We start from the raw sequence: 17289 nt of genomic DNA, 5'->3' as shown, positions 1-17289 counted from the left end.
GCCCAGACAACTCTGTAAATTCTAAGAGTGCTGTGTCCATCTCCAAGTAAGCGAAGGTAATTTTGTTGTTGATGATGATGATAGGATTGCTATTACAATTATTAAATCACCCGTGTCGCAAACAGCGAAGAGGAACCGTGCTGTGGTTAGGCACCTGCCTTTGGATCTAGGCTGGGTCACCCATCCGCAGCACCACTACCTCCCCAGCACCCCAGCTCCTCTCCTGCTTTTCTTACGTGGTATCAAATCCTCTGCTTATGGACAACGCACAAAAGCAAAGATGTGCTATTTAGGGGCTCAGGCTACCAGATCTGAAAGAGATCATCAAGTACAGAAATCACAAGATTTCTGTATATTATTTCTGTACAAGACTGAATATGGTCTACAGCTATATAAATTTTGCCTGCATAGTGCTTTCAAACAGTTTTCAATTTATTGCCAAAAATATTAAGAGAATTCTCATTTTGAAAGTACGGATTTCTAGCTTCTCTAGATTTTAGAGCTTCTTTTTTTTTTTTTAATGTTTCAAAGCTATTATTTATTCTGTTCAAGTTTCCACTATACAGTAGACATTCTTCTACTCTTGCTTACACAGTAAATAAGTATACACCAGCCCTGTGGCTCAGGCTTGCAAGTCTTCCCTGGAGAAGGGTGTCAGGCCGTTTAAACTCAGGGTGTCTTTCTCTGATGCCTCCTCCTGGAAGCACTGGAAGGCACCAGGCGCCAAGCTGTGTGGGTGTGCAAAGAGCTCCATACACGGAGCCCCATGCCTTGGTGTTGGACAGCCTTACTCTCTGGAAGGCCACAGAGTGGTGTCCAACTACTTAGGGCAAAATCAAGCCCGTGGGAAAGAATCACACAAACTGAAGCAAGATGTCCCAGGTTACTCAGGCTCCAGCTCCCAGGGTAGGACTGAAGGCCAGTGCCAAGAGGACCAAAGGGTGGCTTGGGCATCCCTGAGAAACTTGGTCCAGAGGGTTTAAGTCTAGGAGACTCTGGTAAGATTGGGGTTGGGGGTGGCGGGAAGGTCAGGGAGGAAAAGCATGTTAAAAGGGAATAAATTAAAGGTTAGAGAAGCAGCGAGGATAAGAGGCTTGTGCTCTCCTTCGATTGTTTTCCCAGCTAACAATTGCCTGGAGCTGATGGGCGCGGCTGCCCCCATTAGAGGATCCATGCTCTCATTCACCATCATCACCACTGCTTCCTATTACCTCAATCCTGGTCAGCTTCCTTTCTTTATGTCACCTGTCTGGCCCCTGTTGACATCCTTAATCTACCATAATCCACTCGTTTTATGGTTGGGTCAAATGAGTCCCAGGTGGGAGGTGAGACTTACCCTTTGCAAGGTAACAGCTGAGCCAGAGCTCGGGATGATCTCCTGAACTCTTTTGCAAGCACAAGAGTTTGTACTGTGTTCAGATTTGGCTCTGATAGAAGCATTTAAAAATTTGAACAGGCTCTGGGCAGGAAACCAACCTCAGTAGTTGGTGCTTTTGCTTTTTGACAGGGGAACCCACTTACTTGTATTATGATGGACAAGGCTGGTGAGTTCATTTACAACTCAAGAGAAAAAAAAGTCCTTTTCCTACAACAATGGATAGTGTATGGATTATCCTACTCTGTCTTCCTTAGGTTAAATGAAAACGTAATGTTTGAAGAACATTGTGGTATCATATGCTTTTTGGTATAAAGTTTCATTCCCGGAAAAAATAAACAAAAACTTTGTAATCAACAGTTGAATAGTACTGGGAGCTTCACATCTCTTCTTAGGGAGAATATGAGGCAAATCCTACACGTCCTTAAATTTAAATGTGGTCTTCTCTCCTCTCCTAATTCATGATCTTTAGTCATGTTCCTGAGGTTATATGGTCAAGGACTAGAAATGTTCTCTAATGTTTACTCCCTTATCTTATTAAGAAAAGCAATCAGTAAGAAGTTTGACAATTCAGAGAACAGAGGAAATGGGGGGACCTTCCCTCCCTTGGCTTGTCATCAAAAATTAGTGTGATCTAGTGTTTTCTTTTCTTTTTTAAATCTTAACTGGAGGCTAATCACATTTAAGATGATAATTGTATTTCCTCGCTTTCTTTTCATTCCCAAATCACTGAGAATTAAAAATATGAGCAGTGGACCTACTCTTTCAGGTCAGGGTTGTGGGTCAGCCTGGAGGGGAACTTTGAAATGAGATGATGTCCAGGGCTGGTGTGATGTGTCCCGTCCATACTGTCAGTATACGCAGTCTCCAATCCCATGTCTTAAAGAGTGGTTTCAAACCAGAGTCCATAAACAGGTTCGCTTGTTTCCTCTTTACCTGAATTCTACCCAAATCCTAGCTACACTCAGAGACTCCGTGTGAGATTCCATCACATACCTTAAACTTGGTTTTTCCTAAACTTTTGACTTGGGGACGCCGCGTTAGTTATTTTTATCCTGTATGTATATCACCTGTGGACCATTATTTGTTTTTTTTTTTTTTTTTTACCCACGTCTTTGACTTAAATAGACTTAAAATGTAGCTTTGTAGCCCTGCCTTAAATAGGTAGCACATGCCATAAAAAGTAACTGTCTAAGAGCGCCCAACTAGGTCAAGCAGAATAGCATGTGACTCTTGATCTTGAGGTCGTGAGTTCGAGGCCCACACTGGGTGTAGAGATTACTAAAAAAAAAATTATATATATATATATATAACTTAAGGAAAAATAACTGTCAAAATAAAAGTGAATCAACATTATTAATTCCAAGCTTCCTACTGTTGCCTCCTCGTGCAGTTACCTGAGACCAGTTCTCTCATTGTCAGAGGAGGGAATGGCCCGGCTGGAAAGCTGTCAGAAATCAACCTCCTTCTCTTTCATATAACCCGATGGATTGAAAGAGAACGAGCATGAGAATAACTCTCTCACTCCGTGACTCAGTGTTACGTGCCGTGTCCAGTTAGCCCTCAAGTTTTGGAAACACTTCTTACCCTGTTGTATTCCCTTAAAAAAATCCCAGTTCTCCACTTTGAAGATTAGTGTGAGGAATACAAAGTGGCTTGCTAAGGCTGCGGGGAGGGAGAGCAGAGGCACAGAACTGGTATTCACACCCAGGTCGGGGCGGGGTGGTGGGGGGGACTTCCGATTCTTTCTGCCGCCCCAGGTGCCTGTCCCGCTGCGCCTTGCATGAGGAATGAATTGAATACAACCGCAGCAAACTTCAAGTCTCCATAAGGCTCTCCATCATTTAAACAAACAAAAGTAACATCTGTTCCAGCTCGAGCTGTCTCTGGCGTAAGCAGTTTTTCACTGACGGAGGCCAGGTCTAATTGGGCTCCTTCTCCCTCATTTGGGTAAAGTTACAGAATCAGATGCGTGTATCCAGATAGAGGGGGAACTGATGGGCTGGCTCGTCTGGGCAGGACGACTTCTTGGTTAATTCTCGAAGAGTCAGGGATTTAGTTGATGCAAACTGTAAAATTCTGGGGCCTAGAGATGAAGCAGATCTTAATGGAAGAAGAACCATCTCAACTTGCGGGACATCTCACCTTCTTCTTTTCTCATCTCTTCCCTTTTCCTCTCTCTTCAGTCTAGTCTCTCTTCTCTAGCCTCTTTTGCTGAATGAGCCTGTTGTCCATGTGAGATGCATTCCCACCTGTAGGGTTTAGTTGGGCTTCTCAAAGAGCCTGGGAGTTCTCCCACCAAGTGCCATGCTGGAGGTCTCTGCTTCTTCTTTCCTGCGTGCTGCACATTACAGTCTGGGACAGTTCTTTAAAAATAGGATCATACTATGGCCCCGCCCCAGAGATCCTGATATAATTGGTGTAGGCGAGGCCTGGGACATTTATTAAATGGCCCCAAGTGGTTCTAATGGGGGCTGCTTGGTTGGAAACAACAGCGTAGAGGAGCCCAGGGTGGGCAGGAGTGGTCCAGAGGAGAGGTCCAGGCTGGAATCCTTGTCTCAACTTGCAAAACCAAGAAGAAAGGGAGGCTTTGGAAGCAGGACGAAAGTCAAACTCTGGGTCTGTCATTGGCCAGCTGGGTAATCTTGAACAATTGATTTCAATTCACCAAAAGTCAGTCTCCTCTTCTGTAAAACGAGGTTAATACTTACTTTGTAGGGCTTCTATTAGGAATAGTCTAAAAACTTTTCTTTCTGCTTTCCCTTTCCCCCTTTGTTCCCCTTAAAAAAGGAACCTGTTTGAGGCAGTTTATAGGAAAAGACACAGCAGCAAAGAATAGAGAGGGAAATCAGGTAAAGAGAAAAATAAGACAAAACCAGAGGACTCAAACTAGCATAGATTTCTGAATGGGTATTTCTCTTTCCTTTGTTTGAGCAATTCACTTTGTAAAATGTGGGACATGATACTTCTTTATCAACCAAACCACTGAATTTTAATTTCTTGGATCTGTTTTGAAAGCAAACAAAAAACCCCATTAAATTATCAAATCAGCGTTTTTTCGTGTGAAGGGACCCATGGCCTGGACTTTGTCCTTGTTCTGCCATTGATTGTGTGACTTAGAAGACTCCTTTCCCCTCTTTTGGCCCCAACTTTCTCATCCTTAAAATGAGTAATTTTACCAGATGGCTGTTAAGGCAGTTTGGGGTGACCTTCTAGGTGGATGTTAATATCAAGACTCTTTCTTTATCATTGAGACAGAAGGAAGAAGGAAAGGAAAGGAGGGAAAAAGAAAAAAGAATAGAAAAATACATCAAACTGAGGGGTGTTGTTCTAAAAGTTCCAGATATCTCTGGCCTTTCAAAACGAAAACATCAGCCGTCTGTTGTGACTCTGGCCTGACTCTGAGAAGGCCCTGGGCAAAATCCCTCATCACTGCGTTCGTTCAGGGTCTTTCCAACCCAGTGGAAATCTGGTGGTCATTTTCTTCTGTGTAAAATCTAGTGGGGGAACACCTGATTTTCCAAGACTTCCAGTCCTCAATGGTTGAAAACAAGAGTTTGGATTCCTTTTTTAAAACCAGCTGGCCTTATTAGGAGCTAAAGCCTAACATCTTCATGCCCTACTCTTTTCTGACGCTGAGAGTCTTGGAGAGTAGGTAAATACCCACCTAGAGGCTCATGGGAAGTGAGTGTGGCAGACACACACCACTACTCATCTATTCTAGATGGTTTCTCCAAAAGAACCTTAAATATTTGACCCACAGAATGGCAATGCTTCTCTCCCCCAGACAGTGGATGATTTGGGCAAAATACAGCCTCCTTCCCTTGGGCCCCTTAGCTTGATGTCCAGCGTAACTGGATCTGAGAGGAATAAATCCATTCTGCTCCTTCAAAGCTCTCTTTGGGGACACTTAGTCTGTATGCTATGCAGTATGCCACCGACCGCTAACTAAGCATAAGTGTGTTTGTGTTGATGCAAAGAGCTTTAGAAGCAGTAGATAAAATGCCAGTCACAGAACCTCCCAGCTGAGTGGGGTTAGTTGACTGAAGTTCAGCTGAGGATAGTTTGGTCCAGGTCTTTTCCTCTTTCAGGAGAAAATTCCCCCAGCTGAATGTTGGGAGGAGAAATGGGAATTCTCAGGTCATTTCCTGAGACCAAGACCCCTATATAGCAATTATAGAAGCATCCATCAAGTCATCATCAAGGCACTGCCCGACTTCATAAGAACAGAGAGTTGATGCTTTATTCATTCCTTCCAGAATTAAGATCAGACTTTGCTCTCTGAAAGTCAGAATTTCCTAAAATGTAACACCTTCTCCATCTCCCCTTTCCTCCACAGGTGAATTCCTACTGGTTCCTAACATAAAGTCTCCTTTCCAATTCAGGAGCCCAGCCCTGCCCCTCACTGGCCACATTCACCCCCAGCATTGCTCATGCTGTCTGGTACACATCTCGAATAGCCCCTTTCCTCTCCACATTTTGTGAAGTCATAATCAGCTTGGCCAAGCTCAAACATCTTCGTCTTACACTCCCCCATGTCTGTCTCAGTTCCATTGCTATCAGCCTCCTCTGTCCTCCTGCTCCCCTTATTTGTGGCTAAGAGTTTACATGGGTTCTCTGTGTTCCTATGATGAAACTCAGAAAATTAGAAAGACTCATTTTCTAGTTCCAGAAATGGATCAGAAACAGCTTAGTTAACTTTACCCAGACTCTGAGTCAAAAACCATAATCAAGGTTTAATGCCACCTCTTGGCTCCCAAGACTCAGAGGGAAAATTGGGACAAGGGTCCTTGCCCACCCTCCCCACAAAAAAAGAATTATAGTTTTAGTGTTTCCCTCCAATACCAAAAGAAGGTATTGATGTTGTACTGAGAGCCATGATCTTCTCTTGTCAGGCCAGAGGAAGGGTTAAACTTCTATCAGTGGGTGCCAGGAAAGTTAAGTAGCAGAGCATGTTGTTAAAACATTTTTTTTGTGTGCCTCATAGGATGAGATTATGGGTAGGTACGTGCTCACTACTTTTTGGAAGTGAGTAGGCAAACAGACACCACACTGAGGGTGACCAGCTATTTAAGGATTAGACTACTGAAGTATTCCAGTTCTGGCTGATGGGGAATGGGACTAAAGTGTTCCATCCAAGGCTACCATGTATGATTGTCAGGTTGCACACTGCAGAATCCTAGAGGGCTCCATTCACATAAAGTATGATGTGAATGGTGCCCTTAGAATTGTGCAGTGCACAGCATGCACACTGTACATGCTCAGGCATGTACCTGCTCAGGCAGTAGATAAGTTCTTGGGAACACATAGCTAAAAATCAATCAGACACTTACTTCATAAACCTAACCCTATATTAAACTTGCCATAGTATGTCAAATTGCAAGACCCAGTTTTTAACTCCAGGAAACTGACTTTAATTCCTCAGCACCAGTAACCAAGGCATACTTTCAGGACAGGACCTATTCTTGATTTTTTCCAGTTAAATCTAGGTTGGTGTAGTCTAAACACATGGTATAGGAGGAATGTTGCATGGTGTTGTAGCTACAATCATGGACTGGAATGAAAGGGGCCAGTTGCTCTTCTCTCTAAGGCAGAACAGTACTGCTTAGGCACAAGAGGCTTTCCAGTGGCTGCTTAGAAAGGTTTCTCTGACCCAGGTGACCCTTATGTCCATGTTTGCCCATGTTTTCCCAGCCTAACTGTCAACAGTGTTCCAGTTTGGATGATAGAGCTCATGATCACGCTACCTCCGGCACGCAGATGGGCATCTCTGCTTCGTCAGCCACCTCCACACCTGAGACCAATCCTTCCTTTGATTGATCCTTTGACAGTTCCCATGATGCAGAGCAGTGCTCAGGGCACAAATATGGCTCTTTATTCAAACTAACCATTATGAAGGATCAGACAGAGTGTTATGGGACAGTTGACCATCACATCAAATCATTTCCTTTTTTCTTTGCCACTTACGGTTGGCTTCATATTCCTATGGGCATGTGACGAAGAGGAAGAGTTAAAGAAAGAAAGCAGAACACTATCAAACTCAGTACTTACTAGCCAGATACAGACTCAGAAAGGACATGCATGGCTCTTGGCCCATGTCATTTGCCTGCTGTCCTTGGTTGTTGATGGAGGAGGTTCACTGTTGCCTGGGCTCTGTAGTTATAATTACCACCAATGCATGGGAGGGAGGGTGGAGGGTGACAAGGTCCTTTGCAAATGCACATTCATCCAACAACAACCAAGAAATACCCACAAGATGGAGCGCATGAGTGGCTCAGTGGGTTAAGTGGCTGATTCTTGGTTTCGGCTTAGGTCATGATCTCAGGCTACTGGGATCAAGCTCCCTGCTCAAAGGGGAGCTGGCTTGAGGATTCTCTCTCTCCCTCTCCCTTTACCCTTCCTTCCACTCAAGCTCTCTCTCTCTAAAATACATAAAATAAACTAAAAAAAAAAAAAAAAAGAAAAAGGAAAAGAAAGAAAGAAAGCAATACTCATAAGACTGTGCAGATGCTGCCCAAGGCCTAAACCCATGTACACAAATGATTCAGAGTTCAAGTTCTCAAGTCTAATGGTCACTTCTTGGCACCTCAGTTTCTTCCTGTATGAAGTAGTAATGAAGGTTAAAGCTCTTATAAAGTGTTTTGGACACTGCCTAGGGAGTGTCGGTGAATTAAAGTATTAGCTATTAGTAGGAACAGTAACAGCAGCCTTGAGAGCCACAGAGCCAGCTCTGAGAATGGTATGAAGAGGGAGTCGGTAACTATCATCCTTGGGGCAAATATGACTGTCTGCCTGTTTTTGTAATAAAGTTTTATTGAGACACAGTTATGCCCACTTGTTTACCTATAGTCCAGGGTGCTCTGTTCAGTTGTCAGGAAAGAAACCATGAGGCCCACAAAGCCTCAAATATATATTGTCTAGTACTTTACAAAATAATTTGCTAACTTAAGTTAGATATTCAAATTCACTTTCCTAGTCTACTAGCATTTACTGAGTAATGATTAAATGCCCTGAACTGTACTAGATTTTTATAACATATATTATCTAATTTGACTTTCACAAGATGTAGCTCTTCAAGGTCAATGGAAATATCAGCTCATTTTCCCTAATGAGGCTCAGAATACTTGTGACTTGTGTAAAATTGTAGAGCCAGGATTAATACTCAGGTCTCCTGACCCTAGGTCCAGAATTTCAGGTATCACCAGAGCAGGCATCCTGAAGGAGGTGGACTTGCACTTGTTCTTGAAGAATGAGTGTGGCTGTCAGTAAGCAAGAATGAGACCTGGGGGAGAGCATTCCAAACAGAAGGAACTCATTGATTAAAGCCAAGGGCCTGAAGTGGGAAGCTCAGGCTGTGTCTGCTCATCTAATTTTGAAGAACAGGAGGAGACTGAAGGAACTGAGGTCATGGAGGGCAAGAAGTGGCTTGAGGCCAGGATGTAGAGGGACAGGGTGTTCCTCAAGGAAGAAGTTACTGAAAGTTCAAGGACATATTGGTGGATGTACTGTGCTTGGCCTTTACTGTATTGACTCACACAGGGTATTTTTGCAGTGGGGGAGGCTTGGTTTTAATGTGAATTTATTAAACATTCCACAGTTTTATCTTCTCTTGAAAAAGCAAAGTATTTAGTCACACTCGGGCCCACATTCCTAGGAAGCAGGAATTAGCTGCAGTTGTGTTCAGCTGCCTCCTTTAGATGGGACACCTGCTTTCCTGCAGGCCTAATCAGTACCATCTTTAGACCCAAGCAAGAGGAGCCCCTCTCCTGAGCCCTGGACTAGTAGAGCCTTGCTCTGACTATACCCTTTTCCATATCAAGAGAAGTCTTTGGCTTCAAGGGGACTTGACCCCTCAGAACCTGTACCCCTCTCCTGCTCCAGAGGCCAGGACTCAGAATTCTCTGCCTAAATGGCCCAGGCTCTCCTCCAGAAGTTATATGAGTCTCTTCCCTAGGTCTGGCCTTCCAAGGGTGGGGACACACTGAGGGGTCTACCAAGGGGGAGCAGATTGTAACAGGCAGATTGTAACTCTGAAGTGTAGCCTGGAGTGTCCACTGTGGACTTCAAGGCCACTGGGGATGCAGGACAGAGCCAGAAGCCATAAGAGAAGGAATGTGGGTAACAGGTCAGAGGACCTTGTTTTATACACCTGGTCTCAACCTGGGGCTCCAAGGAATGCAGGTACACAGTTTGAACAGGGCCTTCTGAGTCAGCAGGAAATATATTTGCCAACTTAGGGGGAGGTAAGAGAGTTTATTTAATAATTTAGTTCTTGATTTCCAACTTTTAAATATTGACACACATTTATGTGGCTTCCATTTGTATACTTGCTCTAAGCCCCAAACCCTGCCTCAAATCCTGCTCCTTGACTATTGGTAGTTTAAAGTAGGAACTGGCTGCAGTCCCCATCAGTTCTTATGACGTTACACCATTGACATAACCTGTCTGGTCCTTACAGGCCTGGGAGTGTGGCACTTGCTTTGAGCAATTTGTGCTGAAAAAAATTGAAGACTTTTGATCAGTGCACAGTGTGTCTGGGGGACTGCTGTAGACAGAAAATGAATCAGGAAGTCCAGTTGGGGTGTGTGTGTGGGGGGGTGTCCTAGGTCTAAACGAGTGGGAACAAGAAAGGAAGGGACAGAACAAGAGGAAATTTTTTTCTTGCACAATGATCGTTAGGTCAAAGTGGCCAATCCTTGTTTGCCTGGGACTTTCTTGGTTTTAGTTCTGAAAGCTTGCATCCCAGGAAACCCCTCAGGCCTAGAAGATTGGCCGTCATCTACCACCTAAACATCAGGTCCCATCATACTGAGATCTAACTATACCCGAGCCATCTGAGAACCAGGGGCATTGGACCTGAGGACAACTTTGCTTCTGGAGGCAAACTGTCCAGCTATTTCTATTCCTCAACCATAAATCAAAAATTTCTCCTGACTAGGGCAAATAACGTACACCACAGAGGTTTCCCCCAGTGCTGCAGAATCAGTCCTCATGGCAAGGGTATGTTCAGGGCCTCATTGACTCATCAGAAGGCTTAGGTTCCAGATTCATGCTGGAAGAGAAGCCTTTTCTAGTTTACCTTTGCTGGATGCAGGATGTCATTTTCCCACCTGTTTCTGACTATTGTCATTACCTTCAGAATGAACAGAGATCACACATAGCACCTACAGTTATGGAATCCTCAATAAATTAGATTCTCATCTCATCTAGAACCAGCATTTATTAGTGAAATCAAAATCCTCAGGAAAACAATATTTAAGTCCCAGACATGTGGCCTTGGACAAGTGACTTAACTTCCATGAGCCTTAATTTTCTTCATCTATGAAGTAGAACTAACAATCCCTACCGCAGATTTGCTCTGAGAATAGATTTTTTTTAATGCTTCATGCATAAAAGAGTTGAAAGCAGGGACTTTAACAGTAGACCAGTGTTCATAATAGCATTATTTCCAGTAGCCAGCTGTGTCCATTGACAGGTGAATAAACAAAATGGGGTCTACCCATATAATGGAATATTATTCGGCCTCAAAAAGGAATGAAATTCTGATATAAGCAACCACATGGATGGACCTTGAAAAATCACGCTAAGTTATATAAGCCAGAGAGGACAAATACTGTATGATTCCATGATATGAGGTAACGAGACTTGTCAAATTCAGAGAGACACAAAGTCGAATAGAGGTTACCGGGAGCAGAGGGCAAGGGAGAAATAGGGGGTGAGTGTTTAATGGGCACAGAGTTTCAGTTTGGGGCTGACAAAAAAGTTCTGGAACTGGGTATGGTGATGGTTGTACAACGTTGTCAATGTACTTCATGCCGCTGAATCATATACTTAAAAATGGTGAAAATTGTACGCTTAAGTTATATATTTAGGAGCCCAATAAAAAGTAAATGCCTCCTGCAGTATGTGGCCATGAAGAAGAAAAAAGCTGAAAGGAGAATCAAGATGCTACTAGGTGTTCAGGGATAGGAGTTCATCCTTTAAGCCACCAATAGCCAAAGAGCCGCACCTGAACCACGGTTTGGTAGGACCAGGAGACCAGGCAAGAAAAGAGGCAAATCCAAGCAGCAGGAAATGCGTAAGCAAACCGGAAGTGGGCTGTCATGGAGGCCCGGTGGTGCTGTGTGCTCTGTTCCGTTTCCTGTTGCAGACTGGAGGCGGGACTACGTTGCCAGGGTGACCTGGTGGGCTGCCAGGCTGAGCAGAGGCAGCAAAGGTGTTTGGGCAGGGAGGATGGTGGGCGCCGTGTTTGCGGGCAGATTCATCGAAGTGCTGCAGGAAACGGATGGGGAGGTGCCGCGGAAGAGGTGGAAGCCAGCCGGGTGCTTTTGGAGGAGCCCTAGGTACACTCAGATGGCGGTCGTGGGGAGGAGAGGAAGGGAGGACCTGGAGGTTAGTTTCAAGGGAGATTTGATAAACGATGTGGGGGGAGGGAAAGAGGTGGCAGAGTGTTAAGTGGCCAGAAAAAGAGTAATTAAGCCCCTGAGCCAGGCCCCCACGTTCAGATAGCAGCTCTGCTGCTTGTGAGTTGTGTGCCCTTGAGAATATGACCTAGTCTTTCTGTCCTCAACCTCCTCATCTATGACATACAGAGGTCAGGGCTATCATAGTGGCTCTCTCGCGAGGCTGTCATCAAGTTAAATGATTTGGTATGTGTCAACTAACTAAACCAGCATCTGGAACAGAATATATACTTTCTGCAGTTATCTGTTAAATCTGATTGGTAAAGGTATGTTGTGGTCTGTTGCATTATTTTTTGTGTTTGAATTTTTATAGGCATTGCATTAAAATATTATACTTTAGGGCCTCCAGGGCGGCTCAGTCGGTTAAGTGTCTGCCTTTGGCTCAGGTCATGATCCCAGGGTTCTGGGATTGAGTCCCGCACTGGGCTCCCTGCTGAGCAGGGAGCCTGCTTCTCCCTCTCCCTTTGCCATTCCTCCCACTTGTGCAAGCTCTCTCTCCCTGTCTGCGAAATAAATAAATAAAATCTTAAAAAAGAATTTAAAAAACTGTACTTTGAAAAAAGATACAGTAAACAATGCTGCTTAAATCCTCACCCGTATGTGAAACACTTGGCAGTCTTATTACAGTGCGGGATTGGGCTCAGCAGGTGTGTGGTGGATCCCAGGTCTCTGCTCGGCTGACAAGCTCCCGGGTGGTCTGATGCCACTGGTCAGCCGGGCACCCCGGCACCCCGGGCACCTCGGGCACCTCAGCAAGGCTGCAGAGGAATATAGGCCCACCAGTGTTTCCGGAAGGGGGCACTGTTCCGGTTATCCTTCACTGCAAATCACCCAAACCTAGTAGCTTCAGCCGAAACAGTTCATTATCATTGTTAGACTTATCATCTCTCGCAGTTCAGCTCTGCTCCAGGTCTCTCACTCGGGGGTCCTCAGCTGGTGTGGGGCTGAGCTCACCGTGAAGCCTTCCTCACTTTCTTGTCTGGCAGGTGGTGCCCCTGGGACCTGAGCTGGGGCCATCAGCCAGGACATCTACCCGTGCTCTTTCCACGAGAACTTTCTGAGCTGGCCTCCAGAGTCACACAGCATTCTTATACCACATTCGATTTGTTAGAAGTGAGTCAAGATTTAAGGCATAACATTGTGATTATACCTAACAAGGCTGTATTAAATACTGGAAAGTTGCTGAGGAGACTAGAACTTAAAAGTTCTCACCCCAAAAAAAGAAATGAAAAAAAAAAAAAAAAGTGACCCAGTAGGTACCTCCGAATGAAAAGAAAGGGCTGCTCTGGCCTTAGATTTTAAATATCCGAGTTGCAATCCCAACTCTGTCATTTCTGGGCAAAGGAACTCCTGGGCCCATCCTTTTACTTTGAGTCTCGTTTTTTCCCACATCTTATCAGACTGTTTTCTTCTTTGGAGATCTGAAAGTTTAATAAGGCCCCATACGTGACTAAGCCCAGCAAAGTACCTGCTCCTCAGGAATTGTTTGTTGTTGAAAAAGAGCTATGGGGGATGGGGTTGGTGTATCTCATGTCGTCACTGCTGAGACCTAACATCATGCAGGCGGCCAGTAACTATTTTGAGTGATGAGGGCAGATAACTGTCTTCCAAACATTGAAATGGGGTATATACAAGTATTTTTTTAAAAGAAGAAGAAGAAGCGTTTCACGAAAGCCAAGCGATAGATGAGGGGGGAGCCCTTCGACTTCTTGTCTTGAAGGGAAAAGGGTCCAGACCTTTGCAGACATGTCGTAAACCCACCAGGGCCTTGTGCTTCAGGAAGCTCCAACAGGGACAGAAAACCGAGAATGAGTACACCAGGGACAGCCAGCTTGGTTGTGTTCAGATTTGGGGGTTTGAGGTACGCGGTGGGCTGAGTGGAGGTTCCTTCCCAGGAACCCTGCAGGACTCGATCCCTCCTTCCACTCAGGAGGGCGTGTGAATAGTTGGGTGTCTGTGTCCAACACCAGACTGACTTCACAAAAGCAAGGACACGGTCCTTTTCTCTGCAACAGACCCAGCACGATAGTCCCACGCAGCGCTTGGTACCCAAACAGACCCCATAACTAGTTGTTGGGTAAATGAATGGATGGATGGGGAAGGGGTTAGGACCGAGACTCAGAAATTCTGGAAACCGCCCCCAGAATTAGCCTCTTTGGCGTAGCTCCCCCGGAGAAAGGGACTCCTGGTTTGCTCAGAGGCCCTGGTGGCCCTAGAGGTCTGGTCTGTGGGCAGCTTCGGGCCCCTGCACCAGCGGGGGCTGGGAATCCTCCTTGACTTGCACTGATTGGAAACCGAAACCGGAATTTCTGGAGAAAATAAAAATCAACAGCGGCTCTTTGGACTATAATGCTATCTCTTTTCTAAGCAGTTCTCCTCATTTCCTGTTTACAGTCTCCACTAAGAGCAAGAGTGACCCGATCTCTGAGCAGAAGGTTTTCTCTGGGGACTTCTAGGCAGAGCAGCCTCAGGCAGCTGTGGGGACTTCTGGGCAGCCTGGAGGTTTTGATCGTGCCCTGGGTGGGGGCGGGGAGTGTGGGTTTTTGACAGAGCCTCCAGGTCTGTGTCCATCTTCAGCATCTACCACGCGGAGTGGCTCCCAGTGGCCCGGATCCTGGGGCCTCTGTGTGCAGTCGGCATGAGGGAACCGGGGAGGGAGGCCCCGAGGACTACAGAGGGACGTTCAGGGCCACCCACGCAGCTGTGCGTCACTGTCCGCTCACCCGGCAGGAAACGCTGTCCCTGGCAGGCCTTCAGTCTGCACACAGATGATCTCAGGATCTCCTCCAGGGATAGAACAGGGTCCCTAGGTTGGCTCACCTCTGGGACTGCTCACCCTGAGAAGCCCCACCCACTCTGTCCTAACCCTCCAGTGCCATTCTCATTCACTGAAACTCCTAAATTCAGTCTCAAAGTCAGTGGGTATAATGATGACTCCACAAACCTAAGATGGAGAAGGGACTCTTTGTTTTCTTTAACTCAAATGATACTGGACTCTGAGGTCCAGAGCTGCCAGCCTGGTGGGCAAGTCAATCTCAGTCTTTCTTGGGATTCCCTCTGACCCAGGCTTGTGCGGGGGTGCCATGCCAGCCATGGCGGGTGGAGGGGACGCCCCCCCATCGCTGGGCCCCCTGATGTGTCCTCGGATGCCTTGTTGTGGCCCCCCACAGCCCCTTCAGGAAGCTTGTGTGGCTTCTGAGCACAGTCTGGAGACGAGGACCTGGGCAGAGGCTGGGAGCCAGCTTCCCTAAGAACACCACATTATTGCTTCCCACAACTCTCCTCCCCCAAGCCAGCGGCAGCCTAGCTGAGCACTCCCCTCTTCAGCTCTGGGAGGAAAGTGTCCACCCCCCCCACCAGGAGGCCCAGCTTAATTTCCTTAATGAATTTTGGTTTTTGCAAAAGATCTGAAGGCCCACTGACCAAAAGCAGCTCTGCCACTGTCCCCCCTCCCTCCAAGCAAGAGAGCACAAAATCCACCCACCTGCTAGCAATGGAAAGGAGGGTGACACATAGGAAGCACCCCCACAGATGTTTCCTGGACCTTGCCAGTAGGGTCTCTCTGTTCTCAGGGATGCAATCCACCCAGCCCCTGAACTTGAACTCCCTGAGAACAATGCTTCTCTAACAATCTTAGTAAAGAATCAGATTTAATTTCTTCTTTTTAAACTTCCAGTTCATCCCAGAATGAGAGTTTTGTGAAGTACAGTGAAAGAAATTATTAGAAAAATGAAAAGAAACACAGACTACAAGTGCCCATTTTTATTAGATTCGGCAGATTGTTATAAAAGTTTCTAAATAATTTCTCCCCACTTGCAGACTCACCTTGTCACAGACAGGTGCCTGACTGTGGAGGGCCATAAACAGGGGAGGCACACACTTTGCAGAGTATGGCTTTAGAACACTCAGGGAAGAAGAGTGCCTCCTTACCTCTAAAAGGATCGTAGTCAGGTCATAGTCTCAGGGTCCTGGGATCAAGACCCGCATCCGGCTCCCTGCTCAGTGGGGAGTCTGCTTGAGATTCTCTCTCTCCCTCTTCCCCTCCCCCCATGAGTCTTGCTCTTTCAAATAAAGAAATAAAATCTTTCAAAAAATGAGATGCTTAGTGAGTATAGACTCTTCAAAGAGGTTAAAGTACAAGATGGAAGCAGGGACAGCCTTTCCTAGTGAGCTGAGAAACTAGAATTCAGCCCCCTATACAACTACTTCTGGTACAGAGAGACAGGACACAGCAAGGGGCCCAGAGCCTGCCTCTGGAGCACACTGCCTGCCAGTGCTTTCTGGCCCTGCCACTTATCGCCTCGACTCAGGATGAGTTTATAGCTCTGAGCCTCAGTTTACCCATCTGTACAATTATAATAGCATTATCTCCTGGGGTTGTTGTAGAGACTAGACAAGTTACTAACTAGTGAATAATCGCAGAGTGGTGCTGGATACTATTAAAATGTTTCCTTAGAGGGCGCCTGGGTGGCTCAGTGGGTTAAGCCGCTGCCTTCAGCTCAGGTCATGATCTCAGGGTCCTGGGATCAAGTCTCTGCTCAGCAGGGAGCCTGCTTCCCTCTCTCTCTCTCTCTCTCTCTCTCTGCCTGCCTCTCTGTATACTTGTGATCTCTCTCTGTCAAATAAATAAATAAAATCTTAAAAAAAAAAAATGTTTCCTTAGAATGAAGACTTCAGGAGAGCAGGGATTTTTATTCCCTGGTGTTTCCCGGATGCCTGGAATTGTACCTGGCACATAGTAGGTGCTCAATAAATATTTGTTCAGGGAATGGATCCATCTTGTCACTCATGCTCAGCTTCAGACAGCCATGTTTATCCTACTCTAAGCTTCAGGAGAAGGGGCGGTCTGATTGCCCTCCGAGCTGATACCCAACTTAGTGTCCAGAGTATGTTTTTCAACCTCAGGCCACTGGAGGTTTTTGTCCCCAGACTCCCACACCTTCAAGAAAGACTTGAATTGCCTCTCTGATCTGAGCCCTTTCTGGGCAGGTATTCAGATATTTTCAGAGTTTAGAACCAGATCTTCATAGGCTGGGATTTCAACCCTTCGAAATCTGGTTCCATCCAATGTTTCCAGACATTATGATCCGCCGCATGGTACACTGCCCCAGTACGGACTGTTTTACCTGCTCTGGGCGTGTTCTTCCTCCAAGAGGCTCTTCTGAGCTCCCACCTGGTGAAAGATGACTCATTCTACCAAGCCAGGTGTGAATGTGACCTAGACCTTGGAACTGGCCCCGATGTTTGGCCAGAGTTCATCTCTCTCCTCCACATCTACTCATCTTCCCTTCTCTTCTCCCTCTTTAGAAGGCCTTGTCCTCTAGTTCATTATTGGCACATCTGTCTCTTTACTAAGGGGGAAATCCTAAAGGACCAGGGACCACGTCCCAAACACTTGAATAGCATCGGCACTTAACGCAGGGCATATAAATAAACGTTCACAGGGTCCAC

The 17289-nt window shown here is 45.9% G+C and overlaps 1 protein-coding gene across 5 annotated transcripts in view; it reads left to right on the top strand.

The window, feature by feature from the left end:
* The window catches only part of PALM2AKAP2 (PALM2 and AKAP2 fusion), a 451783-nt gene that overhangs the window by 271844 nt on the left and 162650 nt on the right, over positions 1 to 17289 (top strand). The gene's annotated exons all lie outside the window — the stretch shown is intronic.

This window comes from Mustela lutreola, chromosome 12 (genome assembly GCF_030435805.1).
Source record: "Mustela lutreola isolate mMusLut2 chromosome 12, mMusLut2.pri, whole genome shotgun sequence".
In the NCBI taxonomy this organism is placed as follows: Eukaryota; Metazoa; Chordata; class Mammalia; order Carnivora; family Mustelidae; genus Mustela; species Mustela lutreola.
This window is presented reverse-complemented; position numbering and strand designations above follow the sequence as displayed.